The 20,891-nt window shown below is 41.9% G+C and overlaps 1 long non-coding RNA gene and 1 pseudogene across 2 annotated transcripts in view; both read right to left on the minus strand.

Annotated features, from left to right (window-relative positions):
* Positions 1 to 20,891, minus strand: part of LOC107051651 — a 92,667-nt gene that overhangs the window by 56,347 nt on the left and 15,429 nt on the right. Inside the window, exon 1 of one of the 2 annotated variants that reach the window (XR_006936191.1) lies at positions 8,019 to 11,634. The exons of the other annotated variant lie outside the window; for it this stretch is intronic. This is a non-coding gene — a long non-coding RNA (uncharacterized LOC107051651). Of the gene's footprint in view, positions 1 to 8,018; positions 11,635 to 20,891 lie in introns of those variants that run through there. 2 annotated transcript variants of the gene reach the window in all.
* LOC121110145 lies at positions 17,482 to 17,645 on the minus strand (annotated as a pseudogene).

Raw genomic sequence — 20,891 nt, forward strand, 5'->3', positions numbered from 1 at the left:
CATAATGATCATCCAGTTTCAACCCCCCTGCCATGCACAGGGTCACCAACCACTAGACCAGGCTGCCCAGAGTCACATCCAGCCTGGCCTTGAATGCTTCCAGGGATGGGGCATCCACAACCTCCTTGGGCAACCTGCTCCAGTGCATCACCACCCTCTGAGTGAAAACCTTCCTTCTAATATCTAACCTTATCCTCCCCTGTCTCAGTTTAAAACCTTTCCCCCTTGTCCTATCACTATTCACCCATGTAAACAGCCATTCCCCCTCCTGTCATACACTCCCTTCAAGTATTGGAAGGCCACAATGGGGTCTCCCTGGAGCCTTCTTTTCTCCAAGCTAAACAAGCCCAGTTCCCTCAACCTTTCCTCATAGGAGATGTGCTCCAGCCCTCTGATCATCTTAGTGGTCCTCCTCTGGACTCATTCCAAGAGCTTTGCATCTTTCTTGTGCTGGGGGCCCCAGGCCTGGATGCAGCACTCCATATGGGACCTCACAAGAGCAGAGCAGAGGGGAACAATCACCTCCCTCTCCCTGCTGGCCACCCCTTTTTTAATGCAGCCCAGGATATAGCTGGCCTTCTGGGTTGCAAGCACATACTGCTGGCTCATGTCCAACTTCTTGACCACCAGGAAAAACCAGAGAGAGAGAGCCCTTCCTAGCTGGTCGACGGGGAATCTAGGAAGTCTTGTTTCACTGTGTTACTGCTCTCTTCTGAATCTTTCTTTTCCATTCTCCAGTAACTCTGAGACATTCAGATAGGTGGGAATAAATTGTTACAAAATTTAAAAGTCTTCTAATTAGGAAAAAAGTGAAGATACAGATTTTGGATGGATTGCTTTTTACGTTCTCTTTTGCCTCAGACAGTACTCTGAGGAAATTACAATGTAAAAGACCAGCAATAGCTGCAAAAATGTCTGCATATAACCCACGTGCTTCACCGAAGCACCTATGTAATGAAGTGAAAAAAATCAATTCTATTTTACAAAATGGACAGATCCTTAGTTGTGATAGCATGGGATCATTTCCTCGGGGTTCAATATCAATACTCTCTTTGCCATGTTCTTCAGATTCACTTCTTTTGTTAAGATTGACAGGCAGGAGGAAAGAAACTTACATTTCTCTCATCAGCACAGTTAATCACCATGCTGCTAAGGTCAATGAAAGCTAACTGAAAATGGGGTAGGAACTTTTGGCCATAAGCCTCACTGAAGATCAGCCAGCCTCCTGTACTAAGTATCTCACAGCAGGAAGCAGGGAAGGAAATGGAAACTGGAAAGGGACTTGAAACTCCTGTGGACATTCATGATAAATTACAGAGGTTTACTGTGTAATCAGCTTTCCATTAAAAATGTTCTAACATTTGTACGCAATTAGATGCTTAGCTATAAGCCATGTCAAAATTCACAGCATTTAAGTGGAATGCAATGTCAGAATTTGCCTCAAAACTCTAGGGGGAAACCTATTGCAGACAGCTACACATATATGCAGTTAACTATGTGTTCAGGTGATATTAATCGAAGTTTTTAAATTAAAAATAAAGATAGAATAAGAGAAAGAATATGTTTGTGCTGGATACCAAAGTATTTAAAATATACATCTGCATGGATCTAGAGGTTAGAGAAAACAAGTGTCAGCATCAATCAATTTGCTTGCCAGTTAGGTGAAGTCTCAAAGTCAAATGTAACTGGGAGTCAATAAATTTCACTTCCACCAAAACAGTGTGGGCTACAGCAGTTGTGTAAAATCACACAGTGGGCATACAACTGTAACAGATGCAAATAGCAATGTGCTATCAGCTGGAAAGCAGCCATGACTTACAACAAAAATATGTAAAACAATTCTATCTTCAAGGTTACACAAAAGGCATAGCATGGCAGGAAGAGCAACTAATAAATACAACAGAGGTAAACATATATAGACTTGTATATCCTTTTTTGGCATAACTCTATTTTTTCTGCTACACCAAAACTTTGTCATGGATTGAACAGGAACAACTCTGTAAAATAAATGGTGCTCATCACAAGAATTCAATTAATTCTCTGTACTGTATCAAAAAAGCACAGTTTGAAGAGTAACTGGTATATGTCATTTGTCTGTACACACCTGCTTTCTTGCCAATTTACACTGAATGACATTTATACTGTTATTTACCTCGCTATCAAAACAGACTTCCAGAATCCCAAGGGTCACCAAAAGTTTGCAGGAAATAAGTAAAACTGTTTGACAGATCCATATTGCCAGCTCTCCATTCACTCAAGGTCAAACAGTTGTGGGGCTGTGTGTGCTGTGCTGGTTGTGCCTTCTTTTCATCTGCACTTTGTTGGAAGCATTTTGCACTTTGTCTTTGCTGGGATTTTTTCTTTTTTTTTTTTTAACAAGGTTTATTCTGTTCCTTATACCTTATAAGATGTAAAAAAAATGAACTAAATAAAAATATGTACAAAAGAAGGGTGCAAGACATGAATTTAACAAGGTTTTGACATGGTAGCACAGAAGTTCATGATGAGACAAAATTAGAAGTCTGAAGTTTTCGTGGAAACAAACGGCAAAAGAATCTTTAAGGCCACTGATTCCTCTGAAACTGAGAAGAGCTGAGTATTATCCTAGCCTAGGGGAGAAACTGCAATTCAAAAATTGCTTGTTCTTGAATGATTTTAAGAAAAGTTTCTTGCGGAAAAAAAAAAAAAAAAAAAAAAAAAAAAACAAGATAGCACATTAATATGCTTTAAATATTCTTAAAGTCAGGTTTACTTGGGGTAATTCCCTCCAGTAAATTGAAAGATGACATTCATTTTCACTGCCTGGTTGGAATGCTAAACTGAAGGCAGGGCTGAAATGTCAAGGTAAAATGCTAATAATTATTCTGAATGCTACATTCCCTTTGACCTTGGAATTTAAGAGACTGAGATGAAGGCCTTTTGTCAAAAGTCAGGAAGTCATCTAGAGACTTCACTGACATTTTAGATTAATACAGTCTGGCAACACTAGAGGTAGGGATACAGAATATGCTATTAGATTCTGTCACAATGGTAATTTCATCTTATACTGTTTTGGGATCTACAAGGAGTACACTACCTATAATGTTATTGTTAATGTTTTTAGATAAAAACTTGAACAAGCTAACCACAATATCTATAAAATAAATTGTGTATCATTGCCATTTCATGTAAGTAATGATTTCTTGTAAGATGCAAAAACCAGGGCACAATAAAAAGCCTGATCCAATTGCTTCACCGTTATGTCTTACCATCACAACAGATTTTCTGCTTCATTTGCAAACCTACCACTAGAGTGGTAAGTCTGTGGGGTGAAAATTTCATGTACTAGTGTCTCAAAGCAACTCTTACAGCCTTTATTTGTACCTCTCATATGGCAGAAATTGCCTCCCACACTGATGGCAAGTGCAAGGCAGGGAAAGCCTCAAATCTTTTATCAACAGTGTCAGAGGAGACTCAGTACACATAGCTCTCATAAAAAACAGTGAATGGGGACAGACTTCCTTTGATAGAATCGTTCTCCTGGCAGACACAGTGCCACAATTCAACAAAAGGAAGAATAAATGCAAGTATTTCTTAACATTTCCTGTCATTTACAGAGTTAACTTCAGTCACAAGTCCACCTTCCAGAAATTTACCAACAGCTCCTTGAATTTGCAGGCTTGATAAATTACTTTTTAAAATCTCTCAAAGATTTGGTCATTTTAATTTCATACGCATAAGTACATTTAAAGATATAAATCCATTGAAGATTCTGGTCAAAAAAAGGTCTCAGGAGAATATACCCTAAAATGACATGAGTAATTAAAGAATGTTTTAATTTCTTTGAAGAACTGGGGCTCTTCAGCCTTGAGAAGAGAAGGCTCCGGAAGGACCATGTAGCAGCCTTCCAGTACCTGAAGAGGGCCTACAGGAAAGCTGGGGAGGGACATTTTATGAAGGCATGTAGTGTCAGGACAAGGGGAAATGGTTTTAAACTGGGAGAAGGTAGATTTAGACTAGATATCAGGAAGAAATTCTTTACTCTGAGGGTGGTGAGATACTGAACAGGTTGCCCAGTGAGGTTGTGAATGCCCCCTCCCTGGAAGCATTCAAGGCCAAGCTGGATGGGGCTTTGAGCAGCCTGCTCTAGAGGGAGGTATCCCAGCCTGTAGCAGGGGGTTCGAGCTAGATGATCTTAAAGGTCCCTTTAGACCCAAACCATTCTATGATTCTATGCTAGTATATCTCATTCTCAGTCCTAATTCAGTGCTGGAATTTATATGCTTGACATGAAAATAAAATAAAAGAGGGAAAGAAATGCAATACAGGCATTTGTAGTGAAAACGTAATTTTCTTAAGTTAGCATGGCACTAAAATAATTTGAAGCAATGGAGATGCCTCACTTTGGAGTCTGCCTACACGGTATGTAAAAACCAACACATTTTCTCCAACACTGTTTTTAATTGCAGCCTGCACAAATCTTAACTAGCTATATGAATAATAAACTCCTATAGCTCCCATGGCCCATTATATCGAACAAATGACAGTACATTTAAAGATGGTCCAGTAAATTATTCTAGTCTCTAGATTGATTGTTTATAGATTTGAGCTTATTCAACACTCTTTGTGAGTATTCTAAGCCATTAATAAATCCCATTAGTACATTTTCTTTAAAATAGTCTGGAATTACTCCAGCATATTGAGGACTTTTCCATCTGATATGTTTTCTGTGTTAATCATGTACGTGAACTTCTTTCTCTAGATGCTTTTCTCTCTCAAAATTTAATGTTAAACTTGTTAATATGCCATGAAGTGCAAATAAAATGGAACTGCAGAAATGTGAGTCTTCTTTAACAAGTGGTCTAATGCTCTACAAATTCTGTATAGGCATTCCAAAAAGAAGTGCAATATACTGACTAAGAAGAAGAGACCAAATTTTTTAAAATAATGGAAAACATGCAAAGTGCTATATGACTATTTGGTTTTAATGTTCAGTTACTATTACATATATGCACATCAGGTGGCTGTCTGCATATGCCAACACAGTGGCAGATTAGAAACAGCTATCTACCTGTATATTCTAAATCACATTTGCATAAGTAAATGTAGTAGTTGCCCACTTATTCTCTAGGAATATTTGCATGGATTTCCACATTATTTTCTGCATAAATTCAGCATGTAATTAGATGCATATACAGTACAGTGCTTATATTTTCAATATTTTGCATTGAAAAATGAATGCTATTAAGATTTCTTCATTGGAGAACTGGACTCTAAGGGGATATGTACTTGTCCAGCTATGGAACCTCTCAAATCTGCAGTGAAATCTGTAGCACTACAAATGTGTTCACCTTTCCAGCATAAGCAGGCTGAGAGTTTGAAGTAGAGAAGAGCGCTACTGCACCTTTACACTTCACTTTCCAGTAAACTGAACAAGATCACTGGACAATGAATGGGTAAGATTAACTGGAGCTGCCCAGAACATGCTGTAAAAGTCATTAAGCAGAGAAAAGAAGTTGACTGGCAAAACATGCACTTCTGAGAGAAGTGGTCCACCTGGCACAGTCTGTTGGACATAAAAGAATCTGGCAAGCTGTGTCCAGACTGTTTTCTAACCTTTCCCAGATGGAAAATGGCCAAAACAAGGCTTTCAAAAAAATTGCTATGCCCAAAGGAGACAAGTTACTAAAGCTACAGACCTGCATAGTTTTCCCTGTGATAATTCTTGAATTCAAGAAGCAGCAACAGCTGGGACCACAACTGGAGAGAGGGCAACAACCTCTTCTCCAGTCAGGCAGAATTTTGAACAAACTTGTGTGCCATGAGCAGCCAGCATATCCTGGCGCAGAAACACGTACATTACAATATAAGACTAAGAAGCAGATATTTGTGTCAATAACTGGTGCACTATCTCAATGACTGTCAAGATCAGAACTGCTCTCAGCAGCTGAGAAGTAAACTCGTTGAGGAAAGTAGTATGAACTTATTGATAAGAGCTTAGCAATGGCTCCTGAGCCTGTCTTCCTTAATTGCTTTCAGAAACAGTGCTTAACGGTCATCACAACCTCAAATTCAAGTGCTTTGCAATACTCATAAAAGGGCAACATAAATGTAAATAGTTGTAATACATAGAATCATAGACTATACAAAGTTGGAAAGGACCCACCAGGATCACCAAGTCCAAGTCCTGACTCCACAAAGGACTACCTAAAAATTTAACCATCTGTCAGAAGGAGGTTCCACAGGCAGGAAAGAGAGGTGAAACAGACAAGCATGAGGATTCCTGCAAGAAATAAACCCCGTGAACCTGTGTTGGCATGACAATTGGTACTCCAGAGCTATTGCTGGAAGAAACATCTATGAAACCAAATTCAACAGAAGTTCATTTTCTGCTTTTTCTTGCATAGCTTCATGCTCACAGAAAGACCCACAGCACTTTTCCCTTTTTGGTATCAGGCACCATAGGAGACCACAGTTTTGTCATTTACTAAGCTGAATTGCCTGCCAAACGTTGGTCTACAATCAAATTGTTGCTTTTACACACAACAGAAAAGCTCATTCCCACCTGCTCCTCTGTCACCGAGTATGATGTGGAATATCAATAGCAAAGTTACAAAACTATGACATCCCCATGCCTCCTCGCGGCACCCAAAGAAATAGATGCACAAACCCTCAGCAAGGATCAATGTAGAATTTTGTTTTCCTAAGAATAGGAACGTCTTGGCCTTTTCCTGTTTTCAGGACAGTGGAAATGATATGGTTTGAAAATGTTATCTTATCAGAGGCGATGTTTGTGTCTCTCATAGCTATCTGTTTGGTAGCCATAGCTGTGCCTCCTGTTGATGTCTGAATGGTGGCTATGTTTATGCCTCCTGTAATTGTCTGTTTGGTGGTGGTAGCTATGCCTCCCATTATTCTGTAGATGTCTGGAATGCTTGGGCCTCTTGGTGTTCTGTGGAGAATGCACCTCCATGGGGTCCATGGCGTCCGCTGCCAGATGGGGAATCAGTAGCCCCATGCCTTTTACTATCCAGGGGATCCTGCTGGGTCTTGAGGCATATTGAGGAGGAGCCACCTCCATGAGCTCCTTGATGGCTGTTGCTGGACAGAAGATCAATAGTCCCATGTAATTTCCTCCCCAGGGGCAATGCTGCACGCCATGGTCTTCTCTGGGAACCTGAGCACTAACCACAGAATATTCTTCTTATGAAGAGCACGATTAGACCTCCAACCTCTCTTTGGACAGCAGAAAAGACTTGCTTGCATGCTGTTCACTGGACACTCATGCTGTTCCCTGAGGTCCTGTTGCTGTCACCAGAGAGATCAGCATCTGTCCCTCTGCTCCCCTCCTCAGGAAGCTGTAGGCTGCCATGAGACCACCCCTGAGTCCCCCTGGGCTGGGACCTCAGCTGTTCCTCATATTTCTTGCATTCTAGACCCTTCATCATCTATCTTCACAGTACTTTTCTGTATGTTCTAATTGTGATATCAACAGAAACAATTTGAATGCAGACTTTTAACAAATGTCTACAAATATATTTTGATATAAATTGAGTATGTTTAATCTTTGCTTTTGTTCATAAAGGACATTAGAGAAGGGATGTGACTGTATCACTTTCCAGGAAAGGATGAGATAGATGCAAGTATGAGGATAAGGTCCCTTCTTTTATGCAGAGCAAATACACTTGCTGTTGTCTGATTTTGAGAGGGTGAATTAATGTGATATAAGAGGATGAGGAAAACACATCCTCATGGACATGCAATAAGAGCTGGAGTTAACTGGCCAATTAACTGTTGTGGTTTACCCTGTTATGTGGCTGACTACCACACAGTCATATACTCACTGTCCCCCTTCCAGTGGGATAGGGGAGAAAATTTTAAAAAAAGAAAACAGAATAGAACTTGTAGGTTTAGTTTAAACTATTTACTAAGATACAGATAAAGAAAAGGGTAACAGTTCTGGCAAATACATATAAAATATATATAATATATATATATATAACGTTTATATAACAAGTCATGCACTAGCAATTGCTCACCACCTCACAACTGATGCTCAGGTAGGCCCTCCAACAGCAGAGGAAAGATGCCCTCCCACACCCTTCAAAACTGTACACATGATGTCATATGATATGAAATATCCTTTTGGCCAGTTTAAATCAGCTGTCCTAATCATGTTCCCTCCCAGCTACTTGGGCCCTTCACTGTAAATGGCCTTGGTTCTTTGCAGCACTGCTTAGCAGCTGCTATAAACATTGGTGTTATCAACATTGTTTTTCTCCTAGAACCAAAACATAGCATCATACCAGACATTCTAAAGAAAACAACTCTGTCCCAGATGAAACTAAAAAATATCCATCCCGTATCCATACCACTTACATCACGCTCTGGTTTCAAAATTTCTACACATCCTAACAAATTACCATCACCTATCTTGCTTTTTGATACATAGGCACATATATATTATTCCCATAATCTGTGGGCCATACATGTAAATTGTCCATGCTATTCATTTAGTTCATAATTTTGGGCTTCCTCTGTCATAACAGTCCTTCTGTGCAGGAGGGATGATTCACAGTGTTGGGTTACTACATGAAGAAGCTAGTTCTGGTTTCATTTTATTTCTTCTTTAACCTTCATAATTCTTACTGTACTACTGTTAGCAACACATATAACAACTGTAATAATGATGATACGTAGTATTATATAGTAATTAACATTAGGCAATTTAGATTATTGTCTGCTCTCATCCAGCATCAAATCATCTTGAGGTACACAATGGACATCCCCATATTTCTGCATCACCTACCACATGCACAAAGGTCCTTGAATAAAAGCAATCCCATGAATCAGCTTGCCTTTGCATGAGGCAGGAATAACCCAGACTGTCTTGCCCAGCATGTTTTTTATGTGCGCTACTGGGACATTTTCCTCTTCTACAGTATGCAGAAGATTTCCTTGGGCAGGACCAGCTTGACTGGCAAATCACCAAATATTGATTAACAAAGTGGCTATTGCTAAATGTGTGTCCCACTGTTTGAATGTCCCAACACCCATTGCTCTCAGTGTAGTCTCTAACAGTCCTTTCTATCATTCAATTATTCCAGAGGATGGTGAATAGTAGGAGATGTGATATACCCACTCAGTGCCATGCTCTTTGGTCCAGGAGGTTATAAGGTTGTTTCAGAAATTAGTCTCAGTGTCTGACTCACTTCTTTTTGGGGCACCATGTCACCATAAGACTTTCTTGTCAAGACCCAGGATAGTATCCTGGGTGGTGGCATGGGTCATGGAATATGTTTCCAGCCATCTGATGGTTGTGTCCACCATTGTAATCACTTAGCATTTGTCATGGAGAGTTTGTGGGAGTGTGATGTAATCCACCTGCCAAGCCTCTCCATATGTATATTTCAACTACTGTCCTCTATACAAAAGAGGTTTTATCTGCTTGGCTTGCTTAATTACAGCATATATTTCACATTCATGGATAACCTCTGCAATAGCATCCATAGTCAAGTCCACCCCTCAAGCCCAAGTCCATCTATATTTTGCATCTCATCCTTGATGGCCCGGGCCAAAATGTCATAGGCCCACCAAGCTAGAAATAGTTCACTATTATGTTGCCAGTCCAAATCTACCTAAGCTATTTCAGTCCTGGTGGCCCAAACCACGTCCTGGTTATTTTGATGTTTTTCAGTGGACAGACTCTTGGGTGACATGCCTTTATAACCATGTTCACTATCTAGGCAGCAATATCTTTCCATAACGCAGTGGCCCAGGTGGGTTTACCTCTATGTTGTTCTTCAATATCAACCACTTCTGAAGTAGCTTGGACCCCTTCATATTCTGCCAATATCTTTTTTTCAGATGAGTACTGCAGGCCTCAGATCCTCTGTATACTTGACTCTGAAACCCTATGTCTACTCAAGTCTCCCCTGGGACTTTCTCCCAGAGGCTCCAAGTGAGGCCATTCTCCCTGGCTGTGGTGTAGAGCATATTTTTTACATCTTGTCTTGTCCAGACTGGCCCAAGGGCTACCGCATGAGCTATCTCCTGTTTAATTTGTTCAAAGGCTTCTTGTTGCTCAAGTCCCCATGTGAAATCATTCTTCCTTTCGGTCAATTAATAGAGAAGGTTTACAATCAGACAATAATCTGGACTGTGCGTTCTCCAGAAACTCACAACAACGAAGAAAGCTTGTGTTTTATTTTTGCTAGTTGGTCCACACAGAGCAGTTATTTCATTGGTCACATCCACAGGGATGTGATGACTTTAATCGTCACATTTTATTCCTGACAACCGAATCTTGTGTGCAGGTGCCTTGACCTCACTTTGCTTTATGGCAAAATTGGCTTTTAGAAGGATTTCAATTATTTTCTTCCCTTTCTCAAAAACTTCTGCTGTGTTGCGCCATGTGATGATGCCATCAATGTATTGCAGGTGTTCAGGACCTTCACCCTGTTACAGTGCAGCATGGATCAGCTCATGACAAATGGTAGGGATATGTTTCCACCCCTGGGACAGTCTATTCCTGGTGTACTGGATAAAAGTAGTCCAAGTAAAAGCAAACTGTGGCCTGAACTCCTCCGATAGGGGGATTTAAAAAAATGTATTAACAATGTCACTTGGCTGCCTTTGACTCCAGTTCATATTAGAGTTCTAGCATGTCTGGCACAGCAGCACTTATCTGTGGAGTAACTTCATTCAGCCCACAATGATCTCCATTGGACTTTGCACTAGCCACGTGGTACTATAGAAAGGTGAGCGAATCCTGCTGATTACTCCTTGGTCCTTCAGTTTGCAAATCATCTGATGAATGAGATTTAGGGACTCCTGGTTGGTGTGATATTGCAGTCAATGCATGGTTGTAGTAGCAATCAGTACCTTCTGTTCTTCTACCCCTAGCAAACTCACAACAGAGGTGTCTTCTGAGAGACCAGGTGTCATGGCTTTATGATTTTTGTTATTGGTATTTCACATTATAACATCATGTAAAGCACTGGGAGTTGAAGAGTCAATGCCCAACTTCCATGGACTGCTGATTTTCTGAATACCTGGCTCTCAGAAGAGAACTACATATCCCAGAGGCCTTTGTGTTCAGAGGGGAAGATAAATCCCACAAGTCACAGGAGTTGCTCTCTTTCTCACTGCCTGGAGGTGTGTGTGCTCCTCAGACATTTTGTCTTCAATTCAGAGTAAGGACTTCAGTTTTCAAACACCCTCTCTCTCATTCTATTTGATTTACTAGCCTCAATTCCAATTATATTGTATTATACTGTACTATTTTGCATTCTGATATCATATTTAGTAAGTTAACTTTCCTCCTTAGATTGTTGCTGATGGTCTGTTTATAGGCCCATCTCCCACCTCCGTACCCTTTTCCCTTTTTTTCCCTTCCCTCTTTCCCAGGGCGTGGGTCTGTGAGTCCCCTGCCTCATTAGTCACAGTACCAGGCCAAACAGGCTTGTAAACCATCAACACACCCCCCACCCCACTCCCTTTTTTTTTCTTTCTTTTTTTTCTAGGGCTGGTGGGCCTGTGGGCCTGCTGTTCCCCTGTCATGGACATAGATAGATCTAGATAACACCATGAAACCAAGCTAGGTAGAACAGCTACATAACATCCCCCATCTCCAAGTCAGCTATACTGTAGCTATACAAAACACCAATACACTGTTGGGTCCTAAAAATACACCCTCCAGAGATAATCTATACGAAAGATGAAAGGAGACTTTGGGCCAGTTGAAATGGGGTGTTGTTGACAATCATTTCCAGTTAGGCTCACTTTGTCCTTCAGTAAAGTTAACTCTTGGGATACCCGTGAATTCAAAAATATAAACAGGTTATAATCTGCTGGCATTCAAATACATTGTGTACCAGTGTCTACTAAAGACTCATATACTGGTGGTTCTGAAATACCAGCTCTGAATACACAGTCAAAAAAACTCTATTATCCATGAAGCAGGATTGCAAGGTCACAGACGGAATCAATGGTTGAGTACCAGGGAAGAAGGAGTGGCTAATCAAAGGAGCTCAGGTGAAAGCAATGCACCAAAGAAACTGGAAACGGTTCAAGGCCCAGCCTGAACTGAGATTGGCTAGAGATGCCAAATAGAACAAGAAAGGTTCCTACAGGAGCCTCAAACTGAAAAGGAACATCTAGGAGGGCATAATCCCTCTGGTGAGTGACACAGGCAGGCTGGTAACAAGCCTGGAGAAGGAGGCTGAGGTAGATGGCAACATTTTTTGCCTTGGTCTTCCCTGATAAGTGCTCACCGTGCAGCCCTCAGCCCTCATTTAGTTTGGTAGGAGGTGATCGGGAAAGCGCCAGCTCTCCCACTGTAAGTGAGGATCAGGTTCGTGACTGCCTGAGGAATGTGAACATCCGCAAGTCTACAGGTTCCAACGAGCTGCATCCCAGAGTCCTAAGGGAATTGGCTGATGAGATTGCCAAGCCACTCTCTATGGTGCTGGTGACCATTCCTGGATGTGTTTAAAAAATGTTTGGGTGTGGCACTCAGGGACATTATTTAGCAGAGGGTTGTTAGGTGGGAAAGTATGATTAGATTGTGGTCAGACATGATGATCTCTAAGGTCTTTTCCACCCTGAGAAATTCTATGATTCTATGGAAAGCACAGTCTCGTACCTGGGTTGAGGCAACCCTCACTACCAAGACAGGCTGGGGGATGAAAGTACTGAACACAGCCCTGCCGAGAAAGACCTGGGCGTACTGGTGGATGTCAAGCTGGACATGAGCCAGCAATGTGCCCTCTCAGCCCAGAAAGCCAACCGTACCCTGGGCTGTATCAAAAGATGTGTGACCAGCAGGTCGAGGGAGGTGATCCTGCCCCTCTGCTGTGTGCTGCTGAGGCCTCACCTGGAGTACTGCGTCCATGTGTGGAGTGCTCAGTACCAGAGAGACACGGACCTGTTGGAGAATGTCCAGAGAAGGGCCACAAACGTGATTCATGGAATGGAACACCTCTCCTGTGAGGAGGAGAGGCTGCCAGAGCTGGGGCTCTTCAGCCTGGAGAAGAGAAGGCTGTGAGGTGACCTTCTGTAGATGAGCAGACAGCGTCCAAAGGGGAGTTCCAAAGATGCTGAAGGATCCAGAGGGCAAGGCATATGAGGAGCGGCTGAGGTCCCTTGCCTTGTTCAGCCCAGAGCAGAGAAGGCTGAGGGGAGGCCTCATGGTGGCCTGCAGCTCCTCATGAGGGGAGTGGAGGGTAAGTGCTGAGCTCTGGGCTCTGGTGGCAGTGACAGGGAGCCGAGTGAATGGCATGGGGCTTCATCAGGGGAGATTTGGCCTGGGCATGAGGGAAAGGTTCTTCATGGACAGATTGCTGGTTTACTGGGGGTAGGTAATGGAGGATCCTCGACCCTCTGGGTGTATGTGGCACCATGTCGTGCAGGGGGAAGCCCAGGCGAGAGACGAGGATGGGGGATGGAGCCCCAGCCTTATGAGGGCAGGTGGAAGCCACTGCCTGTTCCCAAGGTGCAGCTTTTTCTGGCTAGGAAAATGGAGCAGGAGAGCCCTCCCTAGGAAAGGAGTCCTACTCCCCCCAGCCCTTCTCCTCCTTCCTTGGAGCTAAAGAAATTTCCCTCCACTAAGTTCAGCGTCATCACGCTCTCAAGTGCAGGATTATTAACATCCAAGGACAGAGACTTCATCATGGTATCCACCTGAAGGAGAGCTAGGGTATCTGCCCCTGTCAGGAAGGGGGCTCCAGCACTGTAGAGTGCATGAGCCTCTCTCTCACTGCCTTCATGGGGCAGCAGTCAGAACAGCTGTGTGAGGTGTGAGCAGGTAGACGATCTGCTCTGCCATGTGGCTGGGTTACAGGATGAAAAAAATAGATGAAAAAGTGTCCTGGGTGATAGAAAGAAGGAGCAGAGAAACCACAGCCCACCTGTGTACAAACAGGTTATTTCAAAGAAAAATACACATTAAACCCAGGTCAGCCTGTGTTTACATCTGAGGTAGCCTCTATCATGTTGGCTTGAGGAAAAAATTTGCAAGTCTGGAGGCGACTCTTCCATCCCTATGGGTTCTACGATTCTACTATTATATGATTCTATGACTCTATGTCCGCCCCTCCTCATCTTCCTTTAAGAGTTCGCATCTGAGTGAGCAGTATCTCTTTGGAAAGAGACTGTGCACCTCTTGATCCATCACCTTTTGTCAGAAGTTATGAGCTATTTTTTTGTCTTCATCATCTTCTATTCTCCCATATCACTTTTATCCCAGTAGAAGGCACTGTCATTGCCTTCATTTGCCACACGTAAGTGGCAAACTTGCCAGGAGTCTAACCCCGAGGTACTCCATCACAAGATTCTTAAAATACTAAAATGGCTTTTCTATGTAATGTAATGTGATGGTTTGGATTGGGAAAGACCATTCCTATGAAAAAGATCTTGCCAGGACATTTCTGTGTTTGTTATAATCCTCATATCATGGCATTGCTTCGATAATTGAAAAATGGGTCCCCTTGAAGGATGGTGGAAATATCCATGAATTCCCAGCTTGCATAGCTGAGTATTTTCATGGCCTCAGTAAAGACATACTGATTACTGGAGAACAACACTTGGCCACATCCACCATAGCATGGCCACTACTGATGGCTTTAAGTTGGGTTAAACGTCTGAAGAAGCTTTTGCCGATGAAAATCAACTACTACTGAGTTAATTTTCTTGAATCTAGCTGAAAAACTTGTAAGACAGTTTGCAGTACTGGCAGGGAAAAAGCCAAATCTGATCACTCCCCTACAAAAGGTCCAGAACATCTCTTTAGAAAGTTCTGGGTACCCTGAACAAGGGAACCTACATAAACTAGATTCTGTAAATGAAAGAACCAGAAGATAGGATCTCGTGATTCCACTTGAGCTGGACATCTTTGAGATCTGACCAACTGTAACTCAAAAAATGAAAAAAAAGGCAAGATAGGTCAGTGGGGGCGCCCCCTGAACAGTGGCCTTCCATCCAGACCACATTACATGTAACGGTATGCCATACATGGTAGCTAAAGTTGTGGATCTGATGCAGTGTTTTAGACAAAAACTGAGAGAAAGTGCACCAGCATAGTTATGAGACATCGGAGCAGAAGTGAACAGTAGTAGTGAACAGAATGTAGAAGTGAACAGACCAGAAATTTCAAAACTGGCATCCATTACTACTCACCCGGCCCTCAGGAAAAGATTATACACAACAGTACAACAATATCAGGAAAATCATTCATTAGTTCAGTGACTGATGGCTGTGTGCCGAATAACATGGACAAATAAAAACCTTTAAATACAGGTTTATGGTCATCTATGGAGGACTTACAAAACTATATTAGAGAGTTAAGTATGAAAGAGGCAATCTGGATGGATGTCTTTGAAAGTCCAGATATGATAAAATTTTCAGTAGGAATGTGAGATCTCATCCTGCAACAAGCTCCATCACACCAATATGGTACTTTAGTAACCATATTGAACCCCCTAGGGGTCTCATAGGACATAATACAACAGTCTGCCAGATTGGTGGTGGATCTGGGGGAGACAGAGAGTCTATGGGCAAGATGCAATGTCCAAATGGCAGTAGAGAGGTCAGAAGTCCATCTGCGACCATGACCTAGGAGAGTGGCCCCTAAAGTAATCCAAACTGGACCCCTTAGAGTCTCAAGAAAGCAAACGTTCAATGACCTGATTAAGACAGGAGTTCAGTTTTAAAAGATTGACAGCCTAATCAGGTCCTATTCCAATTATGGAGACAACTAACTGACAAACAAAAATTCCAGTCCTCACTGAAAAGGGAAGGAATTCGAATAATATAAAGGATTCAACGAGAAACATGGAATCTAGAGAATTTCATCATCCCAATAAAATAGCATAAACCTCCTCAGGTCGTGTGGCCAGTCAAGGCCGAGCCATTGGAGGAAAAAGACTTGGGGATTGCCAAGCTAATGGCGTGACAGGGGAGCCAAAATCCCCTGAGACTAGGGCCTCTAGAAGGTACTGGGGCACTATGTTAAAATAACATAATGTGTACCCACTGTATCGTCTCTCTTGAGCAAGGAACATTTACTTCTAATTGATGAAATGCTGGTTTGTGCAGGTGGAGGAGCTGTTGAACCCATCTCTTCAGCTAAGACACAGGCCCATAGAGAGGAAGAGAACCTATCTTCATACTAAGTAGGCTAACCATTTAATCCACCATTGGTCTTTTGTTATCTTTCCAGCTCATAAATAGGCAAAAAATTAACATTGTGACCAGCAATTATCAAACCACCACAACACCCTGTGTTAACATGGTCCAGTCAGATATGCTGCTTTCTCAATCTTCTGAGCCCCTCATTGGGCACCAAAAGGAATGTTTTGGTTTAACTCTGTAGGTGGCTGAACACCACACAATCATTCACTCACTCCCTGCCTATATTGTCTCTTAGTCACACTGAAATTTGTGTTGAAGGACGTATTGTTTTTTTAACTTCCTGCTAGATTTTTCCTTACACAGGCTGCCATTATACTAAAAGAACTGTATTCATACTGTAACCATAATTTGCAACTTTTTCAAGAGGCATGGCATAAATTTTTAAAATTATAAGTGGCCCACAAAGAAGGTATTCGGCCTTCATGACGCCCCAGCTGGAGCACCGGGTCCAAGTTTGGGGTCCCCAACATAGGAAAGATATGGAGGTTTTGGAGAGGGTCTAGTGGAGGGCCATGAAGATGATTCAAGGGCTGGAGCATCTCTCCTATGAAGACAGGTTGAAGGAACTGGGCTTGTTCAGCCTGGAAAAGAGAAGGCTGCAGGGAGACCTCATTGTGGTATTCCAGTATTTAAAGGGAGCTTATAAGCATGAGATAAATCAACATTTTAAACAGGTAGATAGTGACAGGACAAGAGGGAATGATTTTAAACTAAAGGAACGGAGATTTAGATTAGATGTCAGGGGAAAGCTTTTTACTGAGAGGGTAGTGAGGGGCTGGAACAGGTTGCCCAGAGAGGCTGTGGATGCCCTGTCCCTGGAGGTTTTAAAGGCCAGGTTGGATGGGGTCCTGGGTAATCTGACCTACTACTTGATCTAGCAGCTGCAGCCCTCCCTGTAGCAGTGGGGTTGGAACTTGATGATCCTTGAGGTTCCTTTCAACCCAAGCCATTCTATGATTCTCTGATAAGGTAAATGATAGAGTGGTTATTCTTTGTCTTTCAAAACAAGAACTAGGGGAGCATCAATAGGTAAGGCAATAGAAAAGGGGGTGCTTCTTCACACTGTGGGTCAAGAAGGCTGCTGAACCCTCCTTGCTGTAGAATGTTAAAGTTCAGCTGGCCCAATACAAACAAGAAAATTCATCGAAAAGAATTTCGATTAAGACCCATTTGGATCAAAAAGTGACTAAACCATAAGCCATCATAATCTGAGGAAATACTGGGTTAAAATCCTTCAACCTACTTGCCTTCCTTAAACCTTTCTCTCAGCATCTAATAGTGCCCACTCCTCCCATCACTTGGCCCAAGCTGTTGAGGTGCTGTACTGACAGGTCAAGACAGAGAGCAAACTCGGAGTCCATCTTGCAATCCCCACACCTATCTAATATAAAATCCTCAAACCGAAGATATGCCTGATATTAACTGGATAAGAGTGGATACTACACTTGACTTGAGCTAAACTGCTGAGAAGGGATTTGGAGACAAGTTACTCTGACCCTGCGTGGCACCTCCAATGGTATCCTTGTGGAGCTATTTCTTGACCTTTGCATGCAACCTGCCTGAGTATGTGGAGTTGTCATAGTTTTCCATATCATGATATCATGCAATAAACTGATGGAACTGGGACAGCTAAGAGCGGACTACAGTTCTCAAAATGCTTCAGTTCTTCCCGTGCGGTTTCCAGGAGGGAGACATAAAGTGATATCCTTTTGCTCTGTACCTCTGAGCTTGTAGCACCTGGTTAGGAGATGCTCTCTTTATTACCCTTGATTCCTTTCATATTGTATTATCTCATGTTTCTTTGCCATTTTTAGTAAAATAGTTTCTTCATATCTCCATCAAGCTGCAACTTCTTCTCACTTCTCTGCTGGCTTCCCATGGGGGGAGGAGTGGGGGAGGGTGGGCTAGGCCTTGTCATACAATAAAAAAAAAATTCAGACCACAACAGGAGTAAAGCAAGAACTTCACAAGACAAACAAGCTACCACTCTACATCAGTATCATTAACAGTGTGAAATGTGAATGAGTGGAAGAAATATGTGTAAACATTGCAAAGAGTTTATATATATATATATATATATATATATATATATATAATTCTCCTCTTGACTTGCTAAATTTGTTTCTGTCCCAACTGCTAATATATTTTGTCTTCTTTTCCTTGTTGCTCCTTAGTTCCATAACATGCCATCACAACTTCCAATTACTTCAAGGAGTCTTTATTGTTTAAAACACAGTTCTTTTACAGTTTCTTCAATCTTGGCATTCCTTCCAATTAAAACAGAAATACATTGAGCCCTTTGACATTCACATGCAATTTGTGTTGTCTCAATCCAATTTTAAAACCAAGAAGTCTTCACCAGAGAAAAATACGTTCCTCATCTGAAGTCTGCAATATTCATGGCAAAAAAGAAAAACAGACCCTAAACTATGTGCTATCTATAACATATTGCTGAATCTTTCAAACTGGAATCTATAGAAAAATCTGAAGGTAGCTTCCATCATCCTTCTTCTTTACCAAATGATCGTAAATCCATTTACGGATGAATTTTAGGTTCCCCAAAAAAGTGAGAAGACATTTGCTCAACTAGGAGATCGCATCCTTTTTTTGGAAAAGGGCTTTTAAAAACCTCTAACTGTGAGCAACTGTGTGGTGAAATGTTATACATATTCTAACACTGAGAGCTAGTAAAAAACCAAAACAAATAAAAAATCCAGAAGCTCTTCTATTGAAATACTCACAAATGCTCCTATATTCAGACAAATGGTCAGCAAAGGATTCAAGTGACCTTTGTCACACACAAGTGGTGATTTGAATCACATTTAGCTGGCCCTTTATCCCCCAGACACTACAACCCACCTTTTGGAAATTATCTAGCTCTATGCCCCAGCGAAACTTATGATGCAAAAAATGTTCCAGTAATAGTTCATTTCATCTTTTTTTTGAATCGTAGTACACAGTGGTACCAACTTTGTACTGGATTTGTCGATAAAACATCACCATGACATTTTTTTTTGCAATTCTTTTCTACCACATTGAGTAAGAACTATCTGTAGATGGTAGTCACCTCTAGATAAATCCTGATACAGATATTGCCTGTCTCCAGTGACTGTACCATTTTAATTAAATGAGTAAATAAAAACATCCCCTTTGAAAGAAAGCTAATAACTATTCTGAAGAGGGAAGAGCTTGATGAGATGATACCATACTATAAAACTTTTGTTGTGGGCAGACAGAATCCTATAGTTCAAGATAATTATTTCATCAAGTTCCACCACATTAGGATTGAAATGAGACATCATAATGAACAGCGGACAAATAATTCACCAATACGAACTTGGTTTTAGTCCAGGTTGCTATTTTTTCTTCAATATATTTGCTGGTTTCAGCTCATCACCCCCAACTTCACTGGACAAAATGACACACCCCTTCATTTTTTACTCATCAAAAGCTATGTGTGAATTAGTAAAATTAGATTAAATTTCCTGTCCTAGTGCCAGAGGAGCACTGGGAAATTTGTATGAACTTCCTTCCCAGGACATGGCACTTGGAGAAAGAGGGAGAAGCAGGAATCACTAGAGCAAGTTTGATTTTTCCCCCTGGGCCATCTGTGTTTCAGTGGAGGGCAGAATGTAACAACACACCCTCTCTTCCGCTCCAAAGAGATAGCAGTATGATGATAAGTAGGAGATCCCAATGTAAAGGTGGCTGCAAAATATTCTGGAACTCTCCGCAGCAAGTCAACTCATTGTAGATGTGAAATGGCATAATAGAAACTATGGAGTCTTCACTATGTTGTCACTCAGAAGAGTACATTTTAATACTTTCTTTTCCTTTCTATCCTTCCCACTGTTATTTTTCTTTTCTTTTCTTTTCTTTTCTTTTCTTTTCTTTTCTTTTCTTTTCTTTTCTTTTCTTTTCTTTTCTTTTCTTTTCTTTTCTTTTCTTTTCTTTTCTTTTCTTTTCTTTTCTTTTCTTTTCTTTTCTTTTCTTTTCTTTTCTTTTCTTTTCTTTTCTTTTCTCTTCTCTTCTCTTCTCTTCTCTTCTCTTCTCTTCTCTTCTCTTCTCTTCTCTTCTCTTCTCTTCTCTTCTCTTCTCTTCTCCCCTCCCCTCCCCTCTTCTCCCCTCCCCTCCCCTCCCCTCCCCTCCCCTCCCCTCCCCCCCCCCCTCCCCTCCCTTCCCCTCCCCTCCCCTCCCCTCCCCTCCCCTCCCCTCCCTTCCCTTCCCTTCCCTTCCCTTCCCTTCCCTTCCCTTCCCTTCCCTTCCCTTCCCTTCCCTTCCCTTCCCTTCCCTTCCCTTCCCTTCCCTTCCCTTCCCTTCCCTTCCCTTCCCTTCCCTTCCCTTCCCTTCCCTTCCCTTCCCTTCCCTTCCCTTCCCTTCCCTTCCCTTCCCTTCCCTTCCCTTCCCTTCCCTTCCCTTCCCTTCCCTTCCCTTCCCTTCCCTTCCCTTCCCTTCCCTTTTGCTGCACCTGCCCTCTAGACATAACTCAAACAAGAAAAAGAACCCTTTTCATGTTAATGCCAAAATTCCCATCATGCATTCAAATGGGAATCCGACCAACTGGATCCTGACCTACTTATTAGACTGAAATTCCTGCTGGGAAGGATCAATAAAATGGCCCACTGGAAGGTCATTTGAACTGATCATAGTTATCACAGGAGCTGTAAAGAAGAGGATAGCTATCTTAAGAAAAAAAAGTCATTTTGATACACTCTTTCTTC

The sequence above is a fragment of the Gallus gallus genome, chromosome 2, assembly GCF_016699485.2.
Source record: "Gallus gallus isolate bGalGal1 chromosome 2, bGalGal1.mat.broiler.GRCg7b, whole genome shotgun sequence".
NCBI classification, from domain to species: domain Eukaryota; kingdom Metazoa; phylum Chordata; class Aves; order Galliformes; family Phasianidae; genus Gallus; species Gallus gallus.